The 11587-nt window shown below is 41.4% G+C and overlaps 1 long non-coding RNA gene across 1 annotated transcript; it reads right to left on the minus strand.

Moving 5' to 3' along the window:
- Window positions 1–387: 387 nt before the first annotated feature.
- LOC118985960 (uncharacterized) lies at window positions 388–6368 on the minus strand. Its single transcript, XR_005066242.1, has 3 exons — window positions 6137–6368; window positions 4746–4957; window positions 388–833 (listed from the first exon to the last, which is right to left on the minus strand). It is a non-coding gene; the product is annotated as an uncharacterized LOC118985960 (long non-coding RNA).
- Between the last annotated feature and the right edge of the window lie 5219 nt (window positions 6369–11587).

The following is an 11587-nucleotide window of genomic DNA, read 5'->3' on the forward strand; positions in this document are numbered from 1 at the left end:
TCTCAGAAATTAGAAGTTTCTCATAAAAGTTTAAAGACCGAAAAAATTACCTTTTAGGAAAACAAAATATGTAGTTTCACTTCGGTAGACAGTCTTCGTCTGGTGTTTCTGATAATCAGACTTCCTTATTTCATGTTAGAAATCGGTGACTCGTTCATAGCTCTGTCCTCAGACCAACCTCTAACAGCCTCTTCTCCAGAGGTCTCCTTTATCCTAATCCCCGAGTATCTGGTACCATCATTTGCATATAATTTCCAGATATTTTTCTCTATCCCCAACCAACATTTTCATTTTTGTAAGGCTTTTCAACTATGACCTCAATTTGGGTTCATTACTGGCACCTCAGCCCAAATATGCTCAAAGCCAAATTAATCTTTTCTTTTTGTACATTATAATTCTCCCCAGTCAAAGGGGGCTGGCCAAGACTGTTCTTTTATCTTTAACTTGTTCCTTCTCTGTGTCCCTCATGCCCACAACCCCTTGCTTAGATTTTTATTACATCCTTTGCTTCTTCCCGTCTACTCCCACCTCCCTGGTTCAGGCTCTTGCTTTAAAAAAAAAAATGGCATGAGTGGAGGCAAACACTGGGAGGTCAGAGAAGCCCTCACAATGCGCCTGGCATGTGACTCCAAACTTGAAAGATATTCTCCCTGAGTGAGAAAAGTTATTCCGGAATGAGTAGCATCAATGGAGGCCCCTCAGGCACAAAAATGCCTGGTATCATTGAAGAAAGGCAAGGAAGCTGGTGGGGCTTCCAGGTTGGGTGTATACAGATGCTGTCAGTGATCAGGCTGAACTGGTATGTCCATTCCTGGAAGACCTTGAATTTCATTCTGGAAACAGTAGCAAAATACAGACTTATGAGAAAACTTGTTTTAAAAAACTGTGTGATAGTTAAGGTAACAAAGCACGCAAGGATTAACTGTGACCATAGGAATTGATAAGCCACATATTCACTTTTAGAATCAACTGTTTCCGTGACTAGTTGTTTGTGGGAGCAGGAAGGGTGGGAGATGAAGGTACCAAAAATGACTCTGACTTTGGTAGCCTGGATGCTTAAAAGCAAATGAACCAATGCTTAATTTGCGTTTGTGAATGACAGTAGAGTTCAATCTTAGGCATGTGAAGTATGATGTGTCAGTGGGATATACAGGTGGAGGAGTTCAAAACACACTATTACCTCTGTGAGGACGATCTCCTAGGAAATCTATTCCTAGCTCCCTGCTGGATATATGGCTCTTGTTGATAGATTCCATCAACAGAAAGACAGCCTGTCTAGTCCTGAGCCCATCGTGATCCCGTACCACGAACTGCTTTCATCTCTCTCCTGCTGCGTTTTGGTTAACGCCATTTCCATTTCCCAAACTCCTTTCCTATTGCCTATAGGTTGTTCTCAATTCCTCTCTCCTTTGATGCACGATTTACTTAGGCACCAAATTCGATTCATTTTTCCTTTATGGCATCTCTCACTTCACATATCTCTTGCTTCTTCTGGCTCTACTGCCTAATTCTGGTCTTTACTGTTTATAGCTTAATACCACCTTCTAACAGGACCCGTGCCTCCAATCTGTTCCCTAACAACCTACTACCAGGTTATTCTTCCTAAAACCCTACATTGATCTTGTCACTTCCGATCTCATAAACTTTCATTGACTTTGTCACAAAAAGAGAAAGTTCAAATTCCTTAATATCATAAAATTTTTAATATATCTTCTGTAACATTCTCTCCAGTCAAACTGATCTATTTAGCATCTAAAAACCTATCTTCTCTCTCCCAGCCTTGCTTCAGCCCTGCAGTTTTATTGGAGCATATACAAGGTGAAAGGTAAGTTTATAGAATTACCTTGAAGTCTATTATATCGTCTACAGTAGAAGAGAGGGGCTTGGTATGCAGCCCACTGACGTTTAGGGCAAGGAAGAAAAAGAAAAGAAGAAGAAATGAGGGAAGAAGGTAAGGAAGAGGAGATAAAAGAGAGGCGTAGGCATTAGCCAGGAATGACACAAATGTCAAAGTTCTAAATAATAGTCTTTATAAACTTGAAAGTGATTATCCTTTTACCTCTATGTTTGTCAAGGGCAGAAACCAGGTCTTGGTTCTCTTTGTTTCCTAGCAGCAGGCACAAAGGCTGGCACAGAGATGCGGCAAGAAAATAATTCTTAAATGAACTGTCAGCAATTGACTTGTCTTCCTCAATTAAAAACCTCAGCCCCTTCACTACTCCCTCTGGTTGTATCTGCAATCAGGACGATTCCTTTTGCTTTCTATGCGTCTTTTCCAAGATGTCCAGAAAAAGATTGAGGGGGAAAACCCCCCACAGCATTAAAAAAATGGTTTTTAAAATATAATATCTAATGTAAAAATTGACTTTCCCTAAATAGGCTTATTTTTTCCAGTACATTTCCAGACTCCTACTTGACTTTCTGTCTCATTTCTACCTTACGAGCAACTTTAACGATGAACTCTTTCCAGAACAATCGTTCATTGTTAGTCATTGCCCTTGCTCTGCTGGTATAATGTATCCCTCTTAATAAATGTATTACCCTGTGCTAGTTGCTAATGAAGTTTATTCTTCTTGCCTCCACCTCTTCTCCATCTTGCCAGGCCATTTGGAATTCTAATCCTGTCCTGGATGCTAGCCTTCCTAACTGACGATGGGTGTCATCTGCTAACAGCATGTATCATCTGTCATCTTTAGAAGCTTATTTTCTGTTCCATCCATGTAAATCATTGATGAAATATTAAAGAATAAGTCCCAGAATGGAGTCCTGTGGGACATGATTTCTAATATCCCTGAGTTTGACGTGAGTGCCATTGATGACAAAGACGACCTACTGCTGGGCCATGTGTCCCTGGTGCGCTGATTGAATGCAGCCTTGGGGAACATCATGAAAAAGTCTTTCACATAGCTATGGGGAAGTTTAGGGAGACACTGAACATACTGACTGCCCACTTTCTTGTTAGATACTTTGTGAATGTTAATTTAATGAATCCTTCCACAACTCTAAGGCCCTATAACACAGTGGTTAACAGCTTGAATCCTAAGATCGGATATGCTGCCTGAGGTCTATTTAAAATAGAAATCGTTGAATCTTAGGTTTGAAAAAACGATAGGAATCATCTAGTTTAATTTACAAGTTAATAACAAATGCTTCTGGAGTTTTTTACTTTTACCCCCCCCCCCCCCCCAGTTACTTAGTGGCAAGTGCTCAAAACAGAAAACTTGGAAAACCGTGAGAAGCTCAGAAGAGAAAACTCACCCATAATTCAAACATTGACAGTAACCACTATTAATGTGTTCATGTATGTACTCCATAGTGTTATTCTTTCATACACAACTTTTCTTTATGATATATATATATATACATATATATATGTTCTATTTTAGTAGCCTGCTTTTTGAAACTTAGTAATAGATTTTAAGCACGTCCCATGTCATTATTTTTTTGACTTTTAACATCTATAAAATCACTAAAAAGATAAATCATATGAAAGTACCATAAATAATCTAACTACCCTATTGTTGGACATTTAGCTTGGTTCTATTTTCTTTTCTACTATTATAAATAAAACTGTCATGAAGAGCCTTGTATTATGTTGTTGCATAATTCTCTCATTATGCACAAATCCTTTTTATCCTTAACAGATGGTTAGCCAGCCTCTGTTTGATCACTTCCAGTAACAGGGAGCTCACTTCTTTGCCAGATAGCTCATTCCATTTATGGACAACTCTAATTGTTAGAAAGTTCTTTATTTTTAACCAAAATCTGTTCCTCTTAACTTACGCTCGTTGATTCTAGTTTTGTGGTCTGGAATTACCCAAAGCAATTTTTCCTTTTTGTATCTGGCAGCCCATCACATACTTGAAGAATGCCATAATAAAACTCCCTGAGTATTCTCTTCCTGGAGATAAATATCCATGCTTATGAGTCTTATGATAAAAAAGGATGAAGAATTGGTAGCAGTAGGGGGTTCCTCATGAAAGATATAAATTTGGTAACATCATATGTCCCTTTTTGCCTTGGCCTCCTGGAAGCTCCGAGCCTAATTGGCCAACAGTATAACCTTAGCAGCTGCATACATGTGCCCTATCCTTCCCCTTAGGTTTGATCATTCTCTTTTGCCTGTATTTTTGTGGTTATTATCTTTTCCTAAAAAATTAATGAAATATATCCCTGGAAGTTCTGTGCCTCTATAGTACATGGTGTATTATACATTTCTCTGTTTCTTTTAGTCATTTTTATATGATATATAGCTGATCATTTTTTCCCTTTTTTCTCACTATTTCAGTATACATCCATATTTTTTACTTCTTGAAACTATAAGAACAATGGAAGAGTTTTCATTCCCTGTAATTTTTTTTCTGGTGGAGAAGCTTAATGGAATGAGAGGGTGGAAAACTAATCTCCATCCTCCCGATTCATTGATAGTTTCTATCAAATTGTCGACGTTTCCTCTATCAGCAGGCACCCTTTTCTGCTCTTGGAAGAAATGAGCGTTCACTTCTCACCAGCCCTCAGGTGAACCCACGTGGCGCGCTGCGGGGCCAAAAAGCCTTTCCACACCCCCATGGCCGTGCAGGATCCTCCCCACAGCGCCTCTGAGAGGACGGTCCTGTTATCCTCACGTTAAACTCAGGACCAGAGGCTCTGAGAGGTGAGACTTGAACCCGGGCCCTCTCCCTCTGAGTCTGAGAGCCCCTCCCCACCCCTAAAGTGCACTGACTTCAGAAGAGCTCTGGACTGACCCCGGCCACAAGGATTCCACTACCGATGGACCCGAAGCAGGTGACTCTGCGTGTTCCTCCTTTCATTCGGGAATCCAGCTCTGATTATCCTCTTCCCACAGAGAGAAGCGTGGTGGCTGCCAGTTGCATATGGCTTGACGAAGATAGGAGAGGACATAAAGACGGCCCCCCTCCTCTCTCTGCTCCCGGATGGGAATCAAGCAGATTGTTTCCTATTTGGAGGAAGTGGATGTGAGAAACCTAAGGCAGCAGGCAAACCTCAAATGGGTGAGAATAAAAACCACTCCCCCCACCCCCTTGTGAGGATCTGCTTAGAGGAGCCAGGGATGAAGGCAACAGGGCTGTGTGGGCCAGAGAGCTAGAAGGCTTCTGCCCCAGGAGCTTCCTGCCTGAAGGTCCCCTCCTGAGGAGAGGCTGAGATTGCCCTCGGCCTCCCTGGAAGACCTCGCTGCTGGCAGGCTGGCCTGGTGTGACAGCTCAGAGTTGAAACCCTCTTAAAAATAGCTCTGTGCCTTTCTGGGTTTAGCAACTCACACTTGAAAAGCTCTTTATTCTTTATAATGAATAGAGAGCAGGGACTTTTCACTGAAAGAGAAGAGCTCTAACACAAAATAAAGACAGACTGAGGGTAGTCATTCTTTTGAAGAGGTGGACAGAGAGGGCTTCAGCACTCAGCTTTCACAGGTATCAACCCTTTCCTTGGATTATTCTTGGAATAGAGGTGTGGAGGGGCTTTGAGCAGCTCTTTCTGTCAAAAGCGCGTGTGTGGCGGGCAGTGTTTCTTTCAGGCGACAGCATCAGCTAGAGACCAGCAGAGCAGCCTGAAGTTGAAATTTTAATCTAATTAATTGACTAAAGAAGCAAAAGACCTGAAAGAAAGGCTTGCTCTTTGCTCTCCAGATCTCTAATGCTTGCACCCATACCCTGAAAGGTCCAAGAGGGGCTGGAAACAAAAGAATGGGAGTGGGAGGTCAGGAAGCTGACACCCACCTGCACTGGCAGGAACCAAGGTATGCTGAAGAACTTATTGGTCAGAGAGGACAGATTCCTCAGTTTACATTTTTTTCCAGAAAGACAAAGGAGTTCAGGTAGAGAAATGAGGTAAAACTCAGTCTATAATGTCAAGTCTTGTTTCAAAGTAATGAATTGTCCTTAAATCAAATGAAATGCAACCCAAAGGATCCCACTGAGTTGACAAGAAATTCAATCTCAGTTATTATTTGGGTCTCCTCCTTTACTCCAGATATAAGCTCTGGGAGGCATCTGTGTTTGCATGAGAAAGTGGGGTAAAGCAACGGAATTAGGCAGGGTAACGGAACTAGTTATTAGACAAAAACAAAAACTACTCTAAGTCACAGTATCTTAAGATACAAACCTTACTTCTTACTCACGCAAAGTCCAGTGTAATGATCCCAGTTCAGGAAGCCATCCTGGGCTTCATTAACTCAGGGGTCCAGTTTCCTTCCAGTGTGGACTCTTCCAGCCAGCCTCTGGGCATTGTAATCCTTGTTCCTACCACTCAACCAAAGACAGCTTGGAGGTGGCAATGGAGAGATTCTGAGGCTTCAGCCTATTTTCCATCAGCCAGACTCAGTCACTTGGCTTCATTTTAGATGTTGGGGGAAAGGGGGCTGGCAGAGAGAGTTGACCTTTGTGCCCAGGAAGGAGAGTTAAAAGACATATTGATGAAACTTAGCAATTTCTACCAAATAGCTAATCTTTGGGTCACATGGATTTTTGGGTTTGGGGGTTTTTTTTTCTGTTATTATCTCTGTTCCCCCCCTGTGGTCCATAGAAGCCTGGTGCTCTCTATTGCAGTGAGCTTATGTCAGGCTGGAAGCCATACCCTCTGTGATCTTTCCACTCCTACTGGTCAGAGGCATCAAAAGCCCATCAAATTCTAACCCTTCACTATCTCTGGAAGAATCTGTTTCTCCTTCCCCACACCCTTCCTCTAGAACTCTTAGCATAAGCTTTTCAACACATTCAGCTTTTCATAGAAGATAAGAAGAAAAGATACCCTGAACCAACTTCAGCTTCAGTCAATCAATGACTCAAACACTTTCTTGAGATGGAAGGAGGAAGAAAATATATACAGCACAACACAAATCCATATTTCAATTCATCATTATGTCACCAGAGTGCACGAGTCCCCTGGCATTCATGAGACATTTGACTCAAGACCTTCACAAGCTTTCAAATTCAAGAATACCATCTTTTTTTAGACCTGTTTTACCTTCATCACAACAACAGGAAACAGCCCTTTTTTCAGCATCATTTTCATAGAGACAAGTCATGATCACCATGATCGTATAAAGAGTAAGAATATGGGCAGAGTAGAGATGGGGTGTTGGGCAGTTGACTAAGCTGCCACGGGCTAAGAAAGCTGATGCCATTTACGGTTATGAGAGTGGGCCCCAGCCACATGCCTCAGCAAAATAGCAAATTGTTACTGACCACGGATCTCTGAATCTCTTCTAGATAGTTCGAAACGTGGAATGCCAATTGCCATTGTTTGTTTTAATTGTTCCAAGAAATAAAACGTGATAGGAGTTGACCTGGTGACTTTAATGAGTGCAAGTCTCTGGAAATTCAAGTGCCACTAAATAGCCACAGAAATCTCAGAGAAATTGTGGCTCATGGGAGTGAATTCAAAAGACAAGATATGGAGAAGTAGTCTGATTTTCAGAAGAGGGAACTATAAATGTGTAAATTGGAGGGTGATTTTTTTAATACTCATCTACATTTTACTAATAGATAATAATTAATTTTTTAAATAAACAATAATTGGTATGGACTGAATGCTTCTGTCCCTACCAAAACTCATAAATGTTGAAACCATAATTCTCAACGTGATAGTATTTGGAGATTTGGCCTTTGGGTGGTAATTAGGACATGAGGGTACAGCCATGATGATGAGATTAGCACCCTTGTGAGAAGAGGCAGCAAAGCCAGCATTTGTTTACTTGCTGTTTCTTTCTCTCTCCCTCCCCCCCCCGCCCATGTAAGGATATAGTGAGAAGACAGCAAACCAGAAAAAGAGCTCGCTAGATCCCAACCGGGCTGGCACTACCATCTCAGACTTCCCTGCCTCCAGAACTGTGAAAAATACGTTTCTGTTGTTTAAACCACCAATCTATGATAATTTGATAAAGCAACCTGCATTAAGACAGTAATCACTTCAAATTATAATCAGGTTGCTCAGAATAAGTCATACCCAACTCATTTCTTTCCCCATTTTAGTTTTACTATTAAGTTATCAGATAAGCCTGCTTTAATTTTGATTATGTGGAAGGCCTCAATGGCAATATATTTTGATGGATTTGAAGCCATTGAACAATAAGAGTTTAAGATTGGGTGTGGGGCCCTGGCCAGTGTGGCTTAGTTTTTTGGAGCATTGTCGCGTACAGGAAATGTTGCCAGTTCAATTCCCTGTCAGGGCACATGCCTAGGTAGTAGGTTTGAATCTGGTTGGTGGGTATGCAGGAGGCAGCCAATCCATGTTTCTCTCTTTCTCTTTCTCTTTCTGTCTCTCTCTCTCTCTTTTCCTTTCTTTAAAAGTCAGTGAACATGTCCTTGAATGAAAATTTAAAAAAAAACATTGAGTTTGGGGAACAGTTAATTAATAACTCTTTGCTCCTATCTATCTAAATTCTAAAGCAATGAATAATTAAATTTCTCCCATAGAGAAAAAAAAATCTCAGCTTTGTTTTTGGTAAAGCTGATGGGAGAACATGGTTGATTACATACTCGTATCTGTCCCCTATTCTAATATTTCAACCCTCACACTGTTAACTTCCCCCATTCAGTCATGGACATAGCTGTGCTGGGCGGAAGGGTGGAGCCCCACCAGGGGGCATCTCAGTACTTGCTGGAGGAGGACAGCTCACGGTCCCGCACAAAGACAACATCAAAGAACTTAGAGAGGACGTAGGCATATTTAGAGCCTTCTCCAAAATTCACCAGTCATCAAGCTTGGATGGCGATAGAGGAAGTGGACTGGAAGTGGTAGAAGCCATGATGGAGACATTTCTGGAAAGGCAGGTGTTCTTCCTTTACTGGCCAAGTTTGGAATTCATGGAGCAGGATGGAGTGTCTACTTAGGCAAACAGTGAGGGAACCTAGAGCCAGACTCCTCTTCTTGCTGCTGTTTCAGTTAACATTTTGCTATTGGATTCATATGAAGCTATAGAAGGAATGTATAACTTTTTTGATGATGATATCAAAATAGGAAGAATAGTTGATGTGACAAATGGTGGAGCCACAATTAAAAATTACATCAACTGAATGCAGCCTAAGCTGGAATCTTCTAGGTACAACTGAATAGCAATAAATCCCAAGGCCTTTATTAAGGTTAAAATGTTTAAAAAAAGAAAACTCCATACACAATGCAATTGCTCAGATATAGGGAGGAGACAGACAGCTGTGACATCAATTTATATAAAGATGTTCTAGGGGCTTTAGTTTATCTGAACTTAATATGACAACAATTATCTGTCTGCTGAAAATGTTAATGCAGTCTCCAGCTGCACTTGTTCAGTAAATGATTGCTTGGAGTGTGTTCCATGGCAGGTACTGTGCTGGGTCCTGGGAGTCGATGGTGGCACAGTGTCTGGAGTAATCTCACCAGTCAAGTGCACATACGTTAAGAGCAGTATTAATGAATTAAAATGGAGCCCTGGAGGGGTAAGGACTTAGTTCTATTTCTTCAGGTTTCCATGAGGCAATTTCTACTAACCCATTAGAACAATATTTGAGTATTTTTTTCCTAAGGATTATTTTCCTCTGAAATGACAAAAGCACTGACATCACTAGCTTAAACAAGAAAATTTAGTATCCTTTATAAATAAATTATCCAAATGTAGAGCAAACTTATTATCATTGGAGCTGGGGATCTATTTATCTGCTCTTGTTTGAATTCTTTCCACCTCTCAGTGGAGGCTTTTTGTTCAGACTGGCTCCTCTTTTGGTAAGAAGATGGTTACCAGCAGTCCTGGGACAAAATACTTCTTCACTAGAAAGTCTCTCCAAACACTGAACAGAAGTTCTCACCTTTAGTCTAATTAGGCTAATTTGTATCACATGCTCATTCCTGGTCCAATAGCAGGCTCAAGAATAATGCCATGCACTGATTGGCTTAAGCCTAAATTCTGGAACCAGTCACTTGCAAGGAGATCAGAGTCACTATGGTTGGCTCAAGTTGAGAATAGGGTCAGCTTTCTGAGAAGATCAGGCAACATGGAAGAGGGGGGACTTGTCTAAATATCTAGGTTCTGTTTGAAAGGGGAGAAATTGTGGGAATGGATCCTAAATAGGCAACCAGAGAAGAAAGAAGATCTTGTTGTATTGGTAGGCTTGGGGACAATATGCTAGACAGCTTTCCTTTCTCTATTTCAGGAAAATCTATCTTGTCTTGGTGGTTGGTGAATTTCTCTGTGTGGTAATGGCTGTAACTCTTACCCTCAAAACCTTGCTTGGTGGTATACATTCAATTCAGGATAAATTCATTTAGGTGGGGGTTAATGGGAAGGCTGATTGTGCTCAAGGTCAAGGTTCTACACTCCAGTCTATGTTTACTGAAAATGAGGATGACCTTTTCATTTCCATCTGTTGGATTCCTAGATCTATTTCTAATTAATTCATAACCAATAATAGGCATGATTATCACCCCTAAAATCTCAACAAATGTGCCCTCAAGAGCAAGCCAGTGCCTAGGAGATTCTGAGAACTCTGACACACGAAGGAAATGTAGAGTTCAAGATTGAGACGTTCAGCTGCCATCAGATATCTAGATATATCAGATAGTAGTAAAGTTCAAAGGGTCCACATTCCCCCAGGCAGAGCTGTGGAGGAAGCTGCTCTGCTAGTAATAAGAACCCTGTCATTGGAAGTATTCACACACAGACCAGATGACAATCTTTCATATGTACTCTAAAATGGAATTCTACACATTTGGAAAGTTGAACAGTTATTTCTATAGTATAAGCCGACATTTAGTGCTATGTAGTCCTGCCGTGTAGATATTTTGGATTTGTAGTTTTCCCAGTGTGGCCCATGGAGCAGCATCGGCATCACCTGGGAAGTTGTTAGAAGTGCAAATTATCATGTTCCACCCTAGACCTCCTGTTACAAATTGAATTGTGTCCCCCTCAAAAAGGTGTGTTGAAGTCTTAAATGCCAGTACATGAAAATGTGTGCTAGGGTCATTGCAGATGTAACTAGCTAAGGCAAGATGAAGTCATACAGGGGTAGGGTGGGCCATTAATGCAATATGACTAGTGTCCTTATGAGAGGAGGCAGATACACAAGTGGAAAATGCCATATGATAATGTAGGCAGAGATTGGAGTTACTCAGCTGCAAGTCAAGAGTCACCAAAGATGGCCCAGGAACCATCAGAAGGTAGGAAAAGGCAAGGATGATTTTTTCCCTACCTAAGGAAGGTTTCTGAAGGAGCAAGGCCTTGCCAACACCTTGATTTCAGACTTTCAGCCTACAGAACTGAGAGGGAGAATACATTTCTCTTGTTTTAAACCACCCAGTTTGCGGTAATTTGTTGCGGCTGCTCTAGGACACTGACACACCCATTGAATCGGAAACTCTTATATTGACGTCCAGCAATGTGTTCGGTGAGCCCTCCAGATGACTCTGACGCATGCTAACATCGGAGGACCTGGTTTACGTTGTAGAGCTACACCGTGCCTCTCACTCTGACATGCATGTGAATGAGCTGGGGATTTTGGTGAAACACTAATTCTCCTGCAGCAGGTCTGTGGTAGAGCCCGAGATCCTGCATTTCTGATAAGCTCCCACGCAACACCACACTGCTGGTCCAAGGATAAAC

Source organism: Sturnira hondurensis, unplaced genomic scaffold, assembly GCF_014824575.4.
Source record: "Sturnira hondurensis isolate 20B ecotype Veracruz unplaced genomic scaffold, ASM1482457v3 Scaffold0004136, whole genome shotgun sequence".
NCBI classification, from domain to species: domain Eukaryota; kingdom Metazoa; phylum Chordata; class Mammalia; order Chiroptera; family Phyllostomidae; genus Sturnira; species Sturnira hondurensis.